Source organism: Anser cygnoides, chromosome Z, assembly GCF_040182565.1.
Source record: "Anser cygnoides isolate HZ-2024a breed goose chromosome Z, Taihu_goose_T2T_genome, whole genome shotgun sequence".
NCBI lineage: Eukaryota > Metazoa > Chordata > Aves > Anseriformes > Anatidae > Anser > Anser cygnoides.
The window spans coordinates 1,607,873-1,626,925 of record NC_089912.1 but is presented as its reverse complement, the minus strand read 5'-3'; the positions used below and the strand labels follow the sequence as shown (position 1 = coordinate 1,626,925).

Here is a 19,053-nt window from a genome sequence, read left to right as displayed (position 1 = left end):
CAGGCTGAACAAGCCCAGCTCCCTCAGCCGCTCCTCGTAAGACTTGTTCTCCAGACCCCTCACCAGCTTGGTCGCCCTTCTCTGGACTCGCTCGAGCACCTCCATGTCCTTCCTGTAGCGAGGGGCCCAAAACTGAACACAGTACTCGAGGTGCAGCCTCACCAGAGCCGAGTACAGGGGCACAATCACTTCCCTCGACCTGCTGGCCACACTGCTTCTTATACAGGCCAGGATGCCGTTGGCCTTCTTGGCCACCTGAGCACACTGCTGGCTCATATTCAGCCGACTATCCACCAATACTCCCAGGTCCTTCTCGGCCAGGCAGCTTTCCAGCCACTCATCTCCCAGCCTGTAGCTCTGCTTGGGGTTGTTGCAGCCCAGGTGCAGGACCCGGCACTTGGCCTTGTTGAACTTCATGCAGTTGACCTCAGCCCATCGCTCTAGCCTATCCAGATCCTCCTGCAGAGCCTTCCTGCCCTCGAGCAGATCGACACACGCACTTAGCTTGGTGTCATCTGCAAACTTACTGAGGGTGCACTGGACGCCCTCATCCAGATCATCAATAAAGATATTAAAGAGGACCGGCCCCAGTACCGAGCCCTGGGGGACACCACTAGTGACCGGCCTCCAACCAGATTTGACTCCATTCACCACAAGAAGAATGGAAGAAGAATGGTCAAGAAGGCCAACGGCATCCTGGCCTGTGTCAGGAGCAGTGCAGCCAGCAGGACCAGGGAGGTGATCGTCCCCCTGTACTCTGCTCTGGTGAGGCCGCACCTCGAGTACTGTGTTCAGTTTTGGGCCCCACACTACAGGAAAGACATCGAGGCTCTGGAGTGTGTCCAGAGAAGGGCTGCGAAGCTGGTGAAGGGCCTGGAGCACAAGTCCTGTGAGGAGCGGCTGAGGGAGCTGGGTTTGCTTGGTCTGGAGAAGAGGAGGCTCAGGGCAGACCTCATTGCTCTCCACAGCTACCTGAAAAAACGATGTGGGGAGCTGGCGGTCTGCCTCTTCTCACAAGTAGCTAGTGATAGGACTAGACGGAATGGCCCCGCATTGTGCCACAGGAGGTTTAGGTTGGATATTAAGAATAATTTCTTCACTGAAAGGGTTGTGCAGCATTGAAACGGGCTGCCCAGGGAATTGGTTGAGTCATCACCCCTGGAGGTTTTCAGAAGACATGCAGATGTGGTGCTTAGGGACATGGCTTACTGGTAGACTTGGCAGTGCGAGAGTAACGGTTGGGCTTGATGGTCTTAGAGGTCTTTTCCAACGTAAATGATTCCGTGATTCTAACTAATTTAAACAGATTTAAAAACACTATTCAGATAACTGCTATTAATCTCCTATAAAACTTCAAAAATTTTTCTTCTTGGCCACTACAGAAATATCAGAAGCTGACAAAGAAGGAATGAAGATAAAAAGGCTGAGATAAAAATAACGTAGATCTTATTCAATAGAATTTCAACATATCTTCAGTTTAAGTGAGTTAAGTGCAAATATTCCACAACTGGTTACACATCATTATTTGTATGATGTTAGAGTCTGTCCAGTCATATCTACCCTTAGTATGGCACTTAATTTATTTTTTTAATCTCCACTCATTGAAGAAAATCTTGCTTTAATTTAGCTTGAATCTTGAATCTTGAATATGCAAAGAGAAATGGCTCTCTTTAAAATCCTTATATGTCTTCAACATTTTGTAGTCAGCTCTATAGATTTAACATTCTTCTACATCAGATTGCTTTTGATCTAAGTGATCTCAGTTTTATAGGCTTTGGATCTCCTGCATTAAGCATAATATTCCACAGCAGCCGATGAATGAGCGCAACCTGGAAATGTGGATTCCTAGACTTCTCCATTTCACAGAGAAGCCCCTTGATGCCTGGGACACCCTCACACACTGGTGCAGTTTACCCTGTACTATGTCAGTCTAGACTTAAATTTAGCGGTGTGCCTGTGAACTATGAGTTTCAAACTCTATGGATAGCCAGAAAGTATGTATCATCCTGCAGCCAAACATAAAAATCAGTGTTCTCATGAAGCGTCGGTGTGATAGGAACATTGAAATAACTGATCTAATATATATCATTATTGGTTCTAATGAAAAAAAAACATTAAAAATACCAGTTTGTTCCTCAATAGCACCTTGCTACAAAGGAGAAAAAAAGTACGGTGGAATTAGTTATTTCATGTCAACCACATACTAACCAACTTGGGTACTAGACTAGGTCAGAACATTCCACCATTTTCATAATTTTAACTTAGTTTAATGGTGGAATTAAATATTTCTCTTGGCATAAAAAAGTCATTCCTAAAGAAAAGAAGAGTAAACACCAGAATCACTCACCCAAGGAACAAGACTGTGACTACACGTTCTGATAGACCTGGATCAGATGCAATACACCAAAATAACAGAAAACATAGGAAATGCATGCAAAAGAAACCCCAAAAAGTCATCATCCCTATGGCATGAAAAAACATCATATATGTTACACATGACATATGACATGTTCACAAAGATGACACTGCTGGAGTCTTCCATGTGAAGAGCTGAAGACAACCTAGATTTTGGCAGACTCCTGAAGCAACTTAGGAGAACAAGTTAATAAGGAGTAAAGTATCCCCTTTCTCTACTGGAAGAGAAATTTTCCCTAAAACAGCAAAGTTTTATTTTGAATTGATAGAGAGTGATGTTTTTGTTGTTAAAATAAGGATTTGTGTAGCTTCCATGGCTTCAGATACATGCATATGCCCTTGCTCATGTGATTTAATTCCTCTATGCCTTGCTTTTGATTACTGGAAGCAGAGTAATAATTCTCCCTTACTTTACAGATGATGTTGAGCACTCAGACACTACCATGAGAGGGTCAACAAAAGGAACAATAGCATCTGTTATCTCCCTGGCTGCTGCTCCAGAGAACAATGAATTCATTTGCAAGTAGCACATATGCTTTTATTCTCATTTAACAGCAATTTCCAAAGAATCTCACTTATTTATGTAGAAGAAAAGCAAGCAATGGAGGATAAAAGTCTACAGAAAGCAAGAAGAAATTTCAATCTGTACGTTTGTTAAAGCCATGTCCTTTATCACTGCCTCCTGCCTTCAAAGCAAGAAACTCCACCTGCTACAAAAAATAAATACTAAACAAGTTCTTAGTATGGTCAAAATGCACCTGGAAAGACCTGTGTGCAGAAGCGGCTTGAAAGCTGGTTAAGGAGACATTCCAGATGATGTCAAAAAAAAGCACTTTGCTACTCAAGACCACAAGGGAGGTTGCTGATGGAGACTCACCCCAGTGAGCCCCTTAAAGTTGTGGATAAAACAGGGAGAAGGAGTTGACGAGGTTTCCCATCAGGTGCACTCTTGCACCGGGGATCTACACCCAGGTATCCCCTTCTTGACTGATGCCTCCTGAACTCTCCCCACGAACCACATGGTCGCTCCTGACAGCCGCTCTCCCACCTGCTCATGCCAAGGGCTTCCCCCAGAGCCACTGATAACCAGCAGAGGTGAAAAGGAAACGAGTATGGACTTAGAAATACTGTGCTTAGTGCTCAAGTGACAGCTTGGAAGAAAAGGTATTATGCTGAAGCCCCCACTTCACAGTGGTGTGCATCTCCCATTATGGTGGGAGAAAAACTTTTTTTTTCTGTCTCTTTTTTTTTGTTGTTGTTGTTTTCAGAAAGTACCTCTCTCCTTAGTTTCTAAAGGCACATGACGATGTATTGTTAGGCTAACAAACATTTTGAAAATATGTTTTTTGAAACCCTACAACAGAGGATGAGAAATCAGTTATTTGAAAGGCAAAACAGGTCTCATAGCTGTCTGCTATGAGAAATCAGAGATCAGACAATAGACCCGTGACACTGAGTAAAGTGTTTTTTAAAATGTGAGTTTTCTACTGAAGCTCGTATGTCAATAAACACAGACTTTCTAGAGAACATCTATAAATTACGGTTAGATGACTTTGCTTTTGAAACAACCTGAAAAGTTTCTTCAGTGTCAATGTGACATATTGAGGACTAATGAACTGACTAACTACACTCTGATCTATTCATCTGAATAAAACGTGATAGAGTACATTGACCTGAAACAGTGGAACAACATAATTCAGTGAACAGACGATTGTGGTGTTATTTTTCTTCAGAGAACTTCAAAGCTTCTTGAGTAGTGTCACCTTTTTGAGAGCATGCTGTACCATTCAAAAGAAAAACACTATCCATAATAGTTTTGCAACCTTTCTTCCTGATTTAGCATTTTAAATTAATACAGAATTAATGAGATATTATACCAATACTAACAACAGCTAAGGGGAAAATCATTTTCAGCTCAGGAAAAGACAGTAATAGTAAGAGTGTAACAACATCTGATTAGAAAGATGCACGCATATCATATTCTATATTGATATGCCTAGCAATGTACTTCTTTCAACTGAAGAAGAAATTAGTTTACAGTGTACTAGGATTTTCTTTAATTTCACTGAATGCCAATACTGTCACTACTGATAAATGTTTAACTTCCTACAGGTTAATTCAGCACCACGCGAACACTGTGGAGGTCCTGGTGTGCCATGGAACAGTTTTTCAGGTTTCAGTATGGAAAACGCTGCTGAGGCCAGGACTTCTTCCTTTATTCACTGTTTGCAGGATTTACATTTGTAATTGAGGAACAGAACAGTAACCATAACCTTTAACGATAATGGTCAACTAATGGTAACAAAACTATGATGCAATTAGTAGGAATGATTTATTTCTGTACGACTACTAATACAAATTACCCCGTAACGTGATGAATGCCTCTGAGTGTTTCCTCTGCCTAGTGACAGCACTCTTCATCTACATTTCTTATTACTTGTATCTGCCCACATGAAGCATTTCTGCAGATGGAATCAAATACACTTTCCTCAGATACTGAATTTCCTGCCAAAACGTGAAAAAATACCATAAATAACAACCGATTTTACTGATTATTTATGCCTCTAACCTTATTCCTGTAGACCACTAAGCACGCAGTCAGCTGGAAAGAAAACTGAAACCAGTTACTCCTTGTACATGCGGAAGTCCTGGAAATTATTTGAGTCGTCCTGCTCCCTGCAAGCACGCTTCTCCAAAATTAACCAAGAGAGTGCATCTCCCAGAACATAACGACAGGGCTTCTCATGCCTGCCTCTGTATTATACAAAATCAAAAAAAAAAAAAAAAAAAAAAACACAAAAACAGGTTGGTGGAGGCAAAGAACCCCTTGATACAAACCGGAAAAAAAAATTCAAACACAGCGACCACAACTGTCCTTCCAAGAACTTCACAGCAAACCCTGGTAGAGGGGACTTCTCTACAGATAGAGAGCAGCAAGTCTGCCAGATCATCAGCAGATTGCCCAGGAAAGATCCTATCTACCAAACAGACCTCTCCAAGCAAGTTATAAGAAGTAAGTTATGGGTATTCAACCCATGACTTGCACTGTTACACTACTAGCAAACAGGGAGTAAAAACGCTTCTCCTAGTACACTGTCCACAAAGGAATAGCCTGAGGCATGGCGATCAAAGAGGCTGTTAAATCAGTATTTTAAAGTAGAAAACACAGGCATTATTTAGAACAATGAGAGTTGTGGAAAGGTATCCTAGTTTTGGCTGTGACAGAGTTGACTTTCCTTCTGGTGGCTGGTATGGTGCAGTGTTTTGGATTTAGGATGAGAACAATGCTGATAATACACCAATGTTTAGATGTTTAGCTGTTGCAGAGCAGTGCTTGCACTAAGCCAAGGACTTCCCAGCTTCTCACACCGCTCTGCCAGCGAGGGGTTGGGGGGGACAGAGCCAGGACAGCTGCCCCCAGCTGCCAGAGAGATACCATGGGGCATCGTGTGGGACAATTATATGTGGGGGCTGGCCAGGGGGCTGCTGCTGCTCGGGGTCTGGCTGGACATCAGTCAGATAGGAGTTGCACTGTGCATCACTTGCTTTGTACATTCTTTATATCATTATTATTATTGTTTTCCCTTCCTTTTCTGTCCTATTAAACTGCCTTTATCTTGACCCATGGGTTTTCACATTTTTCCCCAGCTCTCTCCTACATCCTGCTGGGGGAGGTGAGGAATGGGTGAGCGAACGGCTGTGTGGTGCTGAGCTACCTGCTGGGTTAAACCACAACAACGGGATGGAAAACCTGCTGCAAATCAGCGCTGACCCATGCCTGCATGCTAGGCAGAGAGCATGGCTTCACTGAACAGCTGCAGAAAACTCACTCACTTGTAAAGAGGCAGCAGCCCACACAGCAGTGAAGCTGACAGTAAATCTTTACAGATTAGAAAGATTTATTTTTTTTAGGTATTTTTTAGACAGCATACTATATGGTGACATAAAGATTATGTTATATATAACAAAATATACAGAGGGTAAGAGCAAGGACAGGTAGCCTAGGAGGGATACAGACATTGTCCAAGCAGCCAGGGATCGGGTTAGGAAAGCTAAATGCCTATGGAAGGTAAGGAGGTGATGGTGACAGATAATATGGCTTCACTGAGGGCAGATCACGCCTGACAAATCTGGTGGCCAATACGTTGTGAAAAGATACATGTCTGTTTCCAAGGAGCTCCTCCAAAAGTAACTGTTCTTACAAAATTTTGGAGGTCCATGTTACTCAGTTAGATATTGAAACAGCAGCATATAGATATTGAAGCTAAGACATTTCACTTCCCACCACTTCAAAAAACAAAAACAACAACAAAAAACAACAACAACAAAAAAAACTAAAAACTAAACTAATTTTCATGTGTTCCGAGTAAGTTCTAAATGACAACATCAAAATAAACCTGATAGTCTGCTACGATGAGATGAGTGGCTTACTGGATAAGGGGAGGGCAGCAGATGCTGTTTATCTTCAAATTAACAAGGCTTTCAACACCACCTCCCATAATATCCTCACACACAAGCTGACAAAGCACAGACTTCGCAAATAGACAGAAAGGTAGGCTGAGCCTGCGTTAGGCTGCTGCACTCAGAGCAGTGCGACCAGCGACACAAAATCCAGCTGGGGGCCAGCAGTGTACCCCAAGAGGTGATGCTGGGGCCAGTGTGCTTCACCAGTTTGTCCTTCTTAAGTTAAGTGCAGGGCACAGCTAACACACAGCATACAAACTCAGATTAAGTCCTTACTCATTCCATATTGAAAAGTACATTACTTGAAATTTTATTATTTTTTTTAATCACCTGCAAAATACATCTTCCAGCTCAGCTGAGTAAAAGCACAGCTGAAGATACACAACAAAAAGTTATTGAAATGCAGGATGGGAAATCCTGGTAAAGAATAAACCCTGAAAACAGGCACTTATTTAGAATTTATTGGTATAGTTACATTTCCCCAAATAAGAAATCATCCTTCTAGTAGAAGTTATAGGTCTATAAACAGTCTAGGAGGGTATTGATTCTCCATTTTAAAAGTTTTAATTTTGAAATGCATCAACACTTTATAACCCAGCTTGAACTTTCAGTATCTGATGAACAAAGATGGTGTTCACATCAGTTCAGAAAACAAAGGGATGCAAAAATGCTGAAAACCTACAAGCATACTTGCAATTCTGTTAATTTTCTCTTTCTAATAATCAAAGTAACCATTAAAGATGACTTAGCAAAAAAATAATAAATAAATAAATCTAAAAGGTCAGTAATTGAACTTAATTTGAAAAGAAAACAGTAAGGATTGTGAAATAAGCAGTTTTTCAGGTATATATCCAAGGGAGCTACCATCTTACTAATTTATGGTGGAAATTAAGATAAAGCTCTGTGAAAAACAGCAGCACCTCAGTTTAGACTTGTAATCCTGGTGCAGTGTAATTGCTGAAGACAATAAACTGGTAAAAGGAGACTCTCTTGAGATACAAGAGAGGTTTGCACCTCCTTATTTTAAGCACTGAAAATGTACAGTCTGTTCAAGTATAACTTTAAAGGTACATCATGCAGTTTCTTTGATTGTGTAGGTCCTTGTTTTCTAGTTTTTAATTCTAATTTAAAAAAAAAAAGTTGAAGCATAACAAATATTGCTGCTGAGGATAAAGTTAAGATGTGCACTGAACATGCGTTATGACAGATGTACAGTTATGACAAAATCCCAAATTCAGTGAAAGAAGGCGGCCCACGGAGTGGCATGACAGAGGTCACTTCTGCTACAAAAGCACCGCACTGAAAGAAAGAAGCTCTACACTGCACTAAAACGGGTTAAGACATGCTAAAGCAACTAAAAGTAGTTTTTCTGAGAAGCTTTATAGACTCATGTAGGTCATCTTGTGCAGCACCATGCTGGTTAATCACATTGCTTATAAATTTAAGACTAGTATGTTTCCCAAACTGATTGAACAAATGCCTCAACAACAAGTACCTCACTAAGGTAAGATGCACCTTTGTAACCCTTGACTTTATAAATGCTTACTTTGCCCTTTACTATAAAGCAGTCTTCGTCAATACATCAAAGACACGATTACCTTGAAAGTGCTACAGCTAACCTTCAGGACTTTCCTTTTGCAATAACCACAGTAAAGAGGATGAAAGCTGTCACACGGACACTACACAGGAAGGACATAAAAGGTCTTAAAAGAAGTAATACAAAATTCATAAAGATACTTCCTCCGTATCAATTTGGCACCGTATTTTAACTTTTGTATTAAAGTATCTCCCTCCAAAAGCGTTAACTTCAACCAAGGGAGGACATTATAAATAACACTGTACTGTATGCAGGCAAGTATGAAGACAGCGGACACTTTTCCTCTGGATGTCGATCAAAGGAAGGACTGGCATTCTCTCTTTTTTCAAAGACCTGAGACACCCACTTTGAAAAGCAGTGCTGGGCTCTCCAGTCCAAGGGCACCTCTCTAAAATACAGATATTCAGTGTGAGAGGGTGCCGATTTAAGAATTTCTGAGAAATCCCTCGTCAAGAAAATACCAGTAATGAGGTGTTAGTATTAACCAGTAGTGTAGTACTACACGCCTCACCGTGGCCACTGGTGTTATACAGGAAGCCTAAATGCACAACTCATGACTGTGCTTTCTGGTAGCAGGCCAAGCACTTCTGGAATTTGCTTTATCAGAAACCTTTAAGTGCTTCAGAGGCTCTTGAAATCTGACTGTGTGTATTGTCTATTTACTGTTCTGATGCTCCAGCATCAGAAAGCTTAATTTTTTGTCCATTATCACCTTTCAGTGGACTTCTACATAATTCCTTCTGGACGATATGAAAAATGTTAAATGCCAAAATAAAAACCTAATGCACCATTAAAATGTATTTTCTGTGCTACGTATTGCTCTTAAACAAGGGAAGAAGCATCTTCTCATTTTAGTAGCTTGCATAATTTTTATTTTCAAAGACCTTCTCCATGATTGTCTGTATGCCTTTTTCTTTATTCCCATAATGATTTTTTCCAAACTATCAGAGCAGAATTTATCATGAGCTCCAGGGAAACACTGGACCCAAGAAGTTTCAATAATTGAACAGACTTAGCAAAGCTTTGATTTGCTAGGATAGTCATTTTCCAATCTGGAAACCGAAAAAAGAGATCTTGTTTCTAATGTTATAAAAATGCATTTATGAGACTACCCCAGGCTTATTACCAAATCTGTACTAGATTCACAGCTTTTTTGTAAACACAAATATTCAAGATAAACGGCTGGAGATGTCATTACATCAGATAGTTGCTTCAGTGCTTTTCAAAACAGTCACTGCATGGTACAGTACTTTTATTCAATGGAACACTGATGATTTCCTGGAAGAGAATAGAGCGTGCAAACCGTTATCATCTCTTCTAGTACCTTGGAAAAGCATAATTGTAATAGGCTGCACTTTCATTTGTTCTTTTTACGCAGGAAGGCATACAGCTTGTACAAACATTTAATCTCTGAAAGAAAAAGTAGAAACCTTTTTCCTTACCTAAGTCCAAAAGTTAGCACCATACCAAATATTTACAAAAAGTTGTCTGAATATGCAAGCACGCATATTGGCATCCTTTCTTAAAGCGAATTTAAGATTCTGTTTGGAAAGGTGACATTACTGCCTCATACATAGCTTTCATCTTTCCTCATGCTCTAATTAGCCAATTAATTTAGCAAAGAAGATTTAGCATATATGAAAGGCCCAGTGCAGGCGGTTTGTTTTGTGTTCAAATACAAAGCTTTATTTACACTGACAAAGGTAGGATTTTGTTTAAAAAACAAATCAGGCATTTTCTCTATGCTAACACAGGATAAACCCGAATACCTGTTGGTGATGAGTTCTGTGGCTCTACAAACCCACCCCCTCTTCTGTGTTTTAATCTGTCTCCTTCAGTCTTCTTTAAATTTCAGTCCTGGGAAGACTGGAAGTCAAGATTACCCTCTGGAAAGTATGCAACTTTGGTCAATGACTAAGAGAATCATGCTTCATCTCTTGCGCTTTTTTCTGGCTTACTCTGACTTGAAGCCTGATCTCTACAGAATGAGCTTTAACTTGGTACAATGGGAAATAAATTATGAATAACACAGTGTGACCAAGGGTGGGTAATTCAGGAATGTGACTAAATCAAGTATTTCAAAATTGCACTTGGCATTCTCACAGAAATCACTTGCCCCCACATAAAACTTGACACTGTTGAGAGATGTGAATGAATAGCAATTTTTTAAAGAAGAAAATAGAGCTAGAACTGTGCAAGAAGTCACAGGGTGCTAGGAATACTTAAAAGAAGTGAGAGCTCTTCAGTCAAAGCCACTAATAGGCACTCTAAATTTCATAAAGAATTCAAGAGAAATATGAATGTGTTTCTTAACACATTTTTACAAAAGTAATTAACATTTTTCAGTAAATAAATCTTATAGTAAACACATATTGCAACTGACAATATTTTCTACGAACTATGATAATTCAGATTTACATTTGTTAATGCTCTACTAGTGTTAATTAGACCAAATCCAGAGCACTGCTACTATTTATCTATTCCATAGAGCATTTTCTATCATTTTGATTGCCTAGCATTTTCTATCATTTCAAGACCAAATTAATTTTCCCTATCTCTTTTTATGATTCTATGATTTACACAAAACGCCATTTCTGTACATGAATCACTCCAAACACAAAACGTAAGTGTACTTCCCCAAATGTTATACAAATGTGAAATTTCCAACATTTTCAGCAGCGTGGGGATGATGGGGAAGTAATGTAAGGCAAGCACAGGTAGGATGCTGGCAGATCAAAGTAAACTTCTTGTTTTAGCTGGAGCTCCTACCGCCCAGTCATGAAAAACCACCTCTCAGGCCAGTAACTGCTGAGATGCGCAACAAAAAGCAGTGGTTGAATTTTTATTGATTATATCTAGGTAAAATACAGTGACGATGCCTATAAGGTACTCAATTTTACAAAAACACAAGAGAGTTATAGTGGATTTGCCATCTCTGCACATTCTTCCTGCGCAACGAATTTGTTTGGAAGAGAACCACGACGGCGGTGCAGGTGCCCAGCGGTAAATCACCGCCGAAAGGCACGCTGCGATCGCTCGTTACTCAGTGCACAAACTCTCATGCCTCTCAGTGTTCTGTCACTTAACCCTCACATCAGAAGGACACCTCATCTACGAAAAATACCTTACGAAAACTATCAGTTCAAAATACAGAAATGAGTCATCCCCAATTTGTTTTGTTTTCAAGCCTGAGCAACGAATTCGAAACCCGTAGGTACACCTTGCAGACAGTGCATGCTGCACTTCGTAAAGCAGAGGAAACAGCTGTCTGAACGCTTCCTAAGTAACACACAATCCTAGGCATCTCCATACAGCCATTAGGGAAAGTGAAAACAGCAATTCAGGAGGAGGTATTTTGTTTATATTCCAAATTACACTGAGTATTTTCTTGGATAGGAAATTTGACTTTACTCCAAGGTTGCGGTGACAGGCAGGAAAGAGAAGACAGTGGCATTATGCCCTGATGACAACACTGGCATTAAGCAATCTTAGTCACTACTTCCAGCCCTGAATCACTTCACCCTACCCTACTGAAGAGGCCAGGCAAAGTATCTGAATAAATGCAAGAACATAACAGCCGAGCTTTGCTATGCTTCACAGGATGGTTTGACTGAGACCTGCACTAAGGTGTAAACGGAACAAAAGCTTCATGTCTAAGAAATATTCTTCCCGTGATTCAATGGCCTGCAAGAAGCAAACTCTGTCAAAAAGAAGGGCAGCTTCATGTTTTGGGTCACAATCTGCAGAAGAAAAAGATCTCTGCATCCAATGCCAGTGCAGAAAAGGAATTTCATCTGTGATGGATATATCGTACTATGGTCTCTCAGAAATTTGATATCATAGATAAAATCACTAGGGGGGAAGGGAAGGGAAGAGGGAAGGGAAGAGGGAAGGGAAGAGGGAAGGGAAGAGGGAAGGGAAGAGGGAAGGGCTTCTATAGGTACATGAACAACAGTAGAAAGAGTAGGGAAAATGATGGCCCCCTCCTGAAGGGCACAGGAGACCCGGCTACCCAGGCGAGTGGAAAGGCTGAAGTACTGAATGCCTTCTTGGCCCGTCTTCACCAGCAAGACTGGCCTTCGGGAACCTGAGGTCCCAGAGGGCAGAAGGAAGATCCTGTGTGGAAGAGGATCACATCAGGGAGTACTGGGTCCAATCCTATTTAACATCTTCATTAACGATCTGGACAATGGGGTACAGCGTACCCTCGGTAAATTTGCGGACACCACAGAAGTGAGGCTGAGAGAGCTGGAGCTGTTCAGCCCAGCGAAGAGGAGGATCTCAATGTCTACAAACGTCTGAAGGGAGGGTGTGAAGAGGACAGAGCCAGGCTCTTCCTCAGTTGTGCCCAGTGCCAGGACAAGAGGCAGTGGGCACAAACTGGAGCACAGGAGGTTCCCCCTGAACACCAGGAAGCACTTCTGTGCCGTGCGGGTGACAAAGCCCTGGCACAGGCTGCCCAGAGAGGTGGAGGAGTCTCCTCCCTGGAGAGCTTCAAAAGCCTCCTGGACATGGTTTGGGCAACCTTTTCTAGGTGTCCCTACTTGAGCAGAGGGTTGGACCAGATGACTCCCTGCGGTGCCTCCAACCTCAACCAGTCTGGGATTCTGTGCTAACATACAGAAGGAGACCAGAAACCCTTGACTGCCACAAGGTCAAAGTGGTTAAGAGCTTGTGTATAAGCAATATAATGGCAAATCTCCGTGACAGGGCGCTTTTTTACAGCAGCATGAAAGAGAACAGTTTTCAAACATGCCTTTGAGTAGACTATTTGATATGTTTATGTGACCCCTGGCATGGTCAGACACTGCTAAATTAGGTAATGCTTTACTGGAAATCTTTCCGCTACGTTTATGCGACCAAAGCAGGTAGCTCTCCAGTAAAGCATTACCAAATTGAGCAATACCTGACCTTGCAGGAGGAATTTTGCTGTTATCTTCACCGTTAGTAACGAATTACACGCCAAGAAGACAATGGGTTGTCCAGTTCTTAAGGTACAGAATAAAATAAGCTGTAAGCTACAAAGCATTAACATAGTGGTAGATTTGTGAGTGAAAGGGGAAGTTATGTGTTCTGGGGTTTCCTGTCCTTGTTAAGGAGCTCGGGAGACTAATGAATTGCTGTAACTTCTGCAATGCACAGCAGCCTCTGCTACATGAGGGAGTCTTCCAGGAAAAAAAAATAAAATAAAATCTGATTAAGAGAAGCAACCCATCAGTACGGGGAAAAAAAAAGAGAGAGAAAGAGTGAGAGAGAGACCTTTCTCCTGGTCTATCGCTTTCTCAAGCCTCACTGACTCTTACGCCTGTAAGGTCTAATGCTATTAGCCTTAGTACTGCCATGATACCAGTTGTTGGGTGCTCAGCATTGGCACCCATTGCAGACCTTAGCCACTACTTGAAATCAAGGTCCGAGTAAATGTGGTTTCTCCCCCACAGGCACAATTAACTGCTCTCAGGTCTGTTTGTCTCCTCTCAAAGGTCAAACTCGCTCGGCTTTGACCAACAACACAGCTGGCCTCACCCAAGACCAGCAAGCAGGTTTCCGTACTGAAACATGCAGGATGTACTTGAAGACGCTTCACCTATGAGCAAAAAAGCACACAGTAACATCCACCCATCCACCCAACAGTCTGAATCCAAAGCAAACAAGCTGTCCTTCTCCTCTGTGTGCATTCAGCACGTTCCTCGTACACCACACCATGCATTTCTTAATGGTTTAGTCTCCTATTGTGTGCCAAATGCTTTCTAACTGATTAATTGCTGTATTCAAATGACACTGGTTGTCATTTTTACCATGACAAGTAGTACTTGTTGTCTCAAAAGATGAGGGAAGCCTGATTATGATCTTGCTGGTGATGGTGCTTTCTCCTCCTCCCAGGCAAGGAAAACGAGGAGGGAATGAGAAAAGCTGGCACGTCTAAACTTTTTCTAAGGTCTTGTTAGAAATAAAGCACTGATCTACTGCATACAGTAATTTTCCAAAGGGGAGTGCACTGTCAAATCTCTTCTCTGCAAACTGAACATAATCCCTGTAAACCTGTAAGCCTGAAGCCATTGTGTTAGATTCCAAAGTTTTCACAGGACACAAATAAGAATGTTGGTGTTGATCCTTTATGAAATGTCTGGCATGATTTTTATTTTCTAGCACTTCAAGAAACAGACAGTTGGGCGACAGTCAAGGCACAGTAAGGAGAGCAAACAAAAAATTAACTGCTACTGCTAGCAAGCGCATGCCTTCTAGCAAACGAAGGGAAATAGATCATAGGATCATAGAATATCCAAGTTGGAAGGGACTCACAAGGGACTCCTGGGCCCCCAGAGGACCATCAGAAATAATAAAATAAAATAAAAATCAGACCATATGTCTGAGAGCGTTGTCCAAATGCTCCTTGAACTCGAACAGACTCATTGCCATGACCACGTCCCTGGGCAGCCTGTCCCAGTGCCCGACCACCTCTGGGTGCAGAACCTTTCCCTCACACCCAGCCTGACCCTCCCCTGTCCCAGCTCCATGCCGTCCCCTCGGGTCCTGTCGCTGTCCCCAGAGAGCAGAGCCCAGTGCCTGCCCCTGATCACAAAAAGCTCCACATGCTACAAACATCTCCTAGTAATTTACCAAAAACAACACTATACTCAGTTGCAGGATGCCTTCTGTCCAAAGGAACAAGCTGTTACACTGACAACACCTCATGGTTGACTTCTTCCTAAGCTTTCATCAGTCACCAACCTTCACCAAGGAAAGCTCATACAGTCATTTAGATGTTCTACACAATGCCTGGCTCTGAAGCCTCAGCTCATTTGATTATTATTTGCTTTTGTTCTACCCTTCGCTTCCTTCACTAATTACTGCTCCTCTTCTAGCCTCTCAGGGTGTCACTCTTCAGGCTTTTATACAGTAAGACTGCATTAAAGGAAAAAATTATGAATTTTATCCATAACATCCATTATCACCTAGTTCAGAGAAAAGTTGCTATATTTTATGTATTTGTAAAATGCCTATATGTACTGGACAGAACATTCAAAGTTACAGTATAAATGAAGAACAATTACAACCTGCTGACCTGTTTAAATAGTTTTTTTGTTTGTTTCTTTTAATCTGAACATCCAGATATGAGTGCTCTTTCCTACTTCAAGATGAGATTTTGCACTACACAGTAAAACTTCCATTTCATATTTCAGCAGTTTGTTCATGATCTGGTACGCTTTTCAGTAAAGTGATAAAACTTAGTATCCTAAATGAGTGCCAGAAAGACTCTATACAAAATATACTTCAGAAGTATAGTCCAGTTGAAGCATCTGTTCCCAGTAACAATCACCAACAGGTTTGCCCCGCTCCCTCACCAAAATAGTCCTCAAGCCTCTCAGCAGTGATCAGGGTTGTACCTCTAAAGAGCATCTGAAGTACAAGAAGGGCAGGTGGAGAAAGACACTGACAAATTTTGGAAGATTCTCAGAACGTCATTATACAGAACAGCAGTTTTGCATTTTACAGAGGTAACGGGCAAGATCCATCTCAGTTTCCCACCTGCTATTCGACAAATTGCTCGTGTTGTCTATTCTTCATCTGGAATATAATTAACTATCAATAATAAAAGATTTTGAAGTGAATTGTTTTAGTTCCATCTTCTGCCACTCTTATAGCATGCAGACTCACTTCAATTAGTGTCGGTGTTACTTAGTCTGTCAGCCAAAGATAAAACTTGGAACTCATATTCAAATGTAAATATTGAAATACTACTGTGCACAGAAAAACATCAGGTATTTCTTCTTAAGAAATTAGTTACATTATACTTTTAACTACAATACTTTTAAAATATATCATCATTTCAAATAAATACATATACATGCACACACACATAAATAAATAGTGACACATTTCCAATAAATGTGATGTATTTCCTCTGTTTTCTGCTAGTTATATCTATTTTAAACAACAAATACTTGGGGCTTAAAAGATTAATATCTGTCCCTATACTACCTATGTATTCTTATTTCATTTGAATTAGAAAAAAATAAAACTTTTGAGCAGATATATCATTTTGAAAATTATTCACTGCCTTAAGGTAACAGAAGCTTAACACAGATTCATAAGTTTGCCTCAAAGATGGAAGCAATACACCCAACAGACAACTTCAGTAAAGCACACTGAATTACTCCACAACTCCATTTTGTGTGGATGAAAGCAGCCAACGTATCAAAAGAGATTTGTTAGTTTCATGAGACGTGGGGGTTACATGGACACAGTCATCTTTGTATGCTGCAGACATTGGATATCCCCTGTCTGTGAATGACCAGCTCTGCAGTAAATTACACATCAGCAGACGCCACAGCCCACGAGGGGAGGAGAGGGTCTCCTTGGCTAAGCCTCACGAGAGATCACACCCCAGAAAGCATGCACCGATTTAGTTCTGTAGACTGCTAAGAAACAATTGTTATCTCAGCAATTAGAAGTAGATATTCCTCACCGCTATTATGCGTTAGCGAAATCTTAATTTATCACACTACACCAACTTCCTCTTAGGGAATAAAAGCCATTACCGAGGCTACCACTGCAATGACAATTCTAGACTGCTATCCAAGAGACTCAGATGTCTGGCAGGAAAACGTGTCACATGTTACAACAACCTAAACTTTTATGATGCTTTTCAAACTTATACAATGTGTTAGTAAGTTTGGAAAATATTGTACTTTTTTTTTTTTTTCCCCCTCTGGCATCCGTAATGCTTACTTCCATTCTTCAAGAAGTCCAGGCTTTTCCTCCTATGTATTAGGAAGTGCAGCAAAAGTTTTATCTTTTCGTCTGAAAACAGTCAACCCAAGTTTAAAAAAAAAAAACACAATCAGATATATTATGGGAAGACTGTATTGTATTAGGTCTCTGAATCTTATTCTTAAAGTGTAAATTTATCCACTGAAATGCTCTTGCCATATAAAACATTTAAGTCACCAGAATGTTTTGTCAATCAAACAATTCTCAGATATATTTTGAAGTGTGGAGCACAAAAAAAAGGATGTACAATGGCTACTTGACAGTTCAGGTTGTTATTAGGTGATATTTCCTCCACGTGCAGCTAAAATTAAGAGGGAGAAAGCCAAATGCCAGAAGAACGTAGATCACAATTTTACAAAATCATTGTATTAAAACAAGTAAGAACATGCAAATAGAACCATAAGCTTATGCATCAAAAATTCATCACAGTAGTCTCAAAAATCTCTTCTGAGGCAAACAGAAGTGTTATCTTATGCAAATGAAAACACATGCATACATGCATATACACATAATTCACTTGATACTATACAGATCAAGTGGCCAACATATAGTTCTCAGCCTTGTTGTCCAACGAAATTGCTTTGTCACTGTAATAGATCTGTTGCTTCCTTTGTGGCACTTAAGAGAGCTATTTAAAAACAAACAAACAAATAAACATTTTGCTATTGATAATCTGCTCAACTGTAATTCTTCTTGTTAAATCTAGCCTAGAAGAGGACAATTCCATCTCTAAACTGTAGAATCAGCCATAGTAGGGAGAGTGTATTTCTGTGCTTCATTAACTCCTCATCCCCCCCCCCCCCCAAAATCAGTAGATAAGTTATTCATGTTAATTTATTTGTATCTCTGTCTTACAGTTTCAGCTCCAAAATATCACCTAGTAAGCTTCTGGAGACTCGTTTCCCCTGTGCTTAGCTCAGACCACCGTTAAGTACCTCAAATCCTGGCAGACAGTCTTCCAGCCATTTTTCAAGCTGTAATAATGAAAGTGACGCAAACAGACAAAACATTTCTAACCTGCAGCTGCTCAGTTTTCTCATGTTGATGTTTTGTTTTTTTTGTTTGTTTTTTGTTTTCCTACTTTCTTCCTACTGATAGAGATGCTTCCTTGACTTTTAGAAGAGCTTGCAAAACAAGACTGAATAAAGTACTCTTTTGCAAGGCCTTCTCGACTCCAACCAGCAGGTAAAAAGAAGAAATCGATGATATAAGGGAACAATATTTGTTTTTATTATTGCTTTAAATAATCTTTTTTCCTATATGATGTAATAGATTTCATACAATCTTAACAACAGAAAATATGCTGAACTGAATTAATCTTTAAATCACTCTCACTGTGGAGGAACATATAGTGTAGCAAATTATCAATCTTACGTTAAAAATGTACTAGGGAACAAAAAAAATTGTTTCTGTTTCTAATAGTTTTCCATAAATTCCCCAAATTTCCTCCATAGTTTTCCTATATACCTACGATAAGAAATTATGATTAAAATTTTAGTGAAAGAAACTCTGGGGGCTTGTTGTACCAGATAACAAATGCTAACTCATATGTGGTTGTCAGTACCCACTAGAGAGAACACTCTTTGAACTTGTTAAACAGAAGAAAATCTTCTCATGAAGCAACTCTTAAATCATTACTATGCTTCTCTTTCTACCCACACTGCATTTAATGCAGTTATTTTAAGTCCCTATGAAAAACCATGAGGAGAGATCATCAGAATTCACAATTACTGCTTTGCCTCACCCACACATCGTACCTACTCTGTACTTTCTCCACTCATCTGAGGAGTGACACTGGAGCCAAT

General features: G+C 40.5%; 1 protein-coding gene across 12 annotated transcripts in view; it reads right to left on the bottom strand.

Moving 5' to 3' along the window:
* Nucleotides 1-19,053, bottom strand: part of MCTP1 (multiple C2 and transmembrane domain containing 1) — a 272,517-nt gene that overhangs the window by 193,974 nt on the left and 59,490 nt on the right. The window lies entirely within an intron of this gene.